The sequence below is a fragment of the Mauremys mutica genome, chromosome 2 (assembly GCF_020497125.1).
Source record: "Mauremys mutica isolate MM-2020 ecotype Southern chromosome 2, ASM2049712v1, whole genome shotgun sequence".
Lineage (NCBI taxonomy): Eukaryota > Metazoa > Chordata > Testudines > Geoemydidae > Mauremys > Mauremys mutica.
The window spans coordinates 79873087-79876046 of NC_059073.1; the positions used below are offsets into that span (position 1 = coordinate 79873087).

The window sequence follows — 2960 nt, forward strand, 5'->3', positions numbered from 1 at the left end:
ATGAGCTGCCAAAATCTTAACAACCGGTTCCCTATAAAAAGTTCTGATTTAACAACCGGTTCCCTATAAAAAGTTCTGATTTAAGGGATTTAAGGGATGTTCGTCCACGGTATGTATTTTTGTACCTTTTCTCCATAAGAAATGGCAATGCATTGAATCATTGGAAGTCATACTTAAGAATAAAAAAACATTTTTATAAGTTTATTACAATAGAAACAAAGTATTGCTTTATTACATGAATTTAAAATACATTTGAAAAGAAAAAATATATAAAGATGTATGAGTAAGCAAACAATAATAAAGAATTAAATGCCTTTTCTTGTATTTTAAAATATTACATGTGAACTACTTAAGTTATTAAAGAAGTAATATATTTATGTTGAAGTATACAATGCAACAACCCAAACATTTTAAAGAATATTTAAGTACATTTATTACGAATTAGGTAGTAATTTCCAAATGGCTTCTTGATCTTCTCCATAATCTTTGGTGTTGGATACACAAACTCTGGTATCTAATGCAGATCGATGACTTCTCATCCATGATTTAACATATGGTATTGAGTTCCAGGAACTTAGTGGTTTTCCCAACAAATTGATGGTCATAAAGCTTGAGATATGTTTAATTGTTAAATTTGCCCTTTTATCACTACAAATAATATTCATCAACGAAAAAGCTCTTTCTGCTTCTGCAGAACTAATTGCAATTGTGTTCATAATTTGCTTTGATTTCCTTATTGTTTCCGGATCAGGAAGATTTTTTGATTGAATGTTATTGTCTACATAGTCACGAAAAAATCATTTAAATCGACTACAAATTTTATGAATTTACTTAATTCATGCACTTTTTCTTCTCCTGATTTCCAAGGTAATCTGACTTCTTCAATATTCCATGAAGTGGGATCCATAACATTGAATAATTCAACTATTTTAGGTGTATTACGAGAATGACCTAAATTGTCTTGTTTATATTTAATGTGCTTTTCGTTTAATAATCTTGCCTTCATTTTTTCAATAATGCACTCTATTACTTTGTCTCGTGGCAGTGATCTAAACTTTACATTATCTTCAAACTCTATGCATTTAAAAGCATCACTTTCTATCATTTCATTAATTTTATTTTCGTGTATACCAAAACTATCTTTTAATTGTATGAAAAAACCAATCGTTCGTTTGATTAGTTTATCTGCCTTTGTTAAACTCAATTGTCTCGCTTGCAGTGTATTTGATAATAATGCAAATTCATCCAAAATGTCAATCATTAATGCCAAGTCTTTTAAAAATTCTTTGTTTTTTAATCTTTTTGCCATGCCAGAAAATTTCTGATTTTTGGAAAAGTAAATATAAAGAGCTGGATACGCTCTCCAGACCGCTTTGACAGCTCTAAGGCTACAAGAAGCCCATCGTGGACCAAAAACACGGCCTATTTTGATTTTTGCAATATACAGTTCTTCAGAAACTTGTTTAAGTTCAAACTGACTTTTATTTGACTGATGAAAAATTGCATAAATCTTGTCCAAAAAAATCTTGAAATGGCTTATTTCATTGATATCATTTATAGCATCATCTAAAGCCAGTTGTAGCCGATGATTCAAACAATGTCAAATTATAACGTTTGGAAAATCTTCAATTAGTCTTGTAGCAACTCCTGATTTATGTCCAAGCATGGTGCTCGTGCCATCAGAACAAAATCCGATTAAATTTTTCTTTAATATTCTGTGTCAAATCCTGTATCAGTTAATGTATGTCTCAAAGCATTATAAATATTTTCTGCTTTTGTTGATTCTAATTCCACCAAATCGAGAAAAATTGTTGGTGAAGAATCTTGTAGTTCACATTTTAGAAGAATTACAAGCATAGTTTTACTTGAAATTGTAGAAGCTTCATCAATAATAATACAAATCTTTGAATAGTCTTCAATGATTTTACTAAAAATTTGTTTTTTTATTAATTCAGCAATATGTTCTACGATTCTGATGGCCGAAAATCGAGAATGTAGGCAGTTCCCTAAATCAGTTTCATTCTTAATTTGTAGCTCTATTTCATCCTCCATATCTGACACTGGTCGGTTTCTTTTTACTAAGCTGTAAACGATGTTGAAAATGTTGCTGGTTATTGCAATATTTTGTTCAGTAAGTTTATCAGTCACTGTAGTGAGAGATTCTTTTTTAGATTCATTTAAAATATTTATAACTCTCAAATGACAGCTTGATTCAAAATGTTCCTTCATTTTTTTTCTTAATGATGCTTGCTGAACTTTTTTATCAGTTCCAGATGCTTTAATAGTACACTTTTGCCATTCTGAAGAAACATGTAAAGATTTTCCTCCAAGGACCCCCAAATGTGATGCCTTTGCACAGTGGGAACAGCCAAGTTTTTTGCCTTTAATTATTAAGCCATTATATTTATTTAAAAAATATTGTGCCTGCTCGGAAGTCCAACAATCGGGTAGTACATTTTCACAATCATGTAAATCCTCTTCCATTGGGGACACCTTTTCAGATGATTCAACTTTTAAGATATTTTCATCACCAAAATTGTCATCGGCGTTTTCAGTAATTAAATCATTATTTTCACTACTCGAACTACTGACTAATGATTTTGTCATTTTACTGGAAAACCAATCACTAATGCTTTTCTGGCGTTTCATTATGAAGGGTAAATAATATTGAATAGAAAACTTTAATCTTCGAATAACAGTCCAGTTAGTATTTACACACTGAAATATCACACGCAATTTACTAAAAACAAACAGACCGACTATGACTGGTCATGTAGAAACAGTTGCACAAGTGCACGAACAAGGCAAGTGAGGCTACAATTAATTAACACCAGAAACAAGACGTTGTCTCTCTCTCTCTCAACAACACGAACTTTGGGAGCGATGACATTTGACTCACATGAGTATATCAACTTAACGAATGAGGCAAGTGCGACCCTGTTAATAAAATAATAAACTAG

At 31.1% G+C, this 2960-nt stretch overlaps 1 pseudogene; it reads right to left on the bottom strand.

Moving 5' to 3' along the window:
- Positions 1-434: 434 nt before the first annotated feature.
- LOC123363186 lies at positions 435-2649 on the bottom strand (annotated as a pseudogene).
- Positions 2650-2960: the final 311 nt, after the last annotated feature.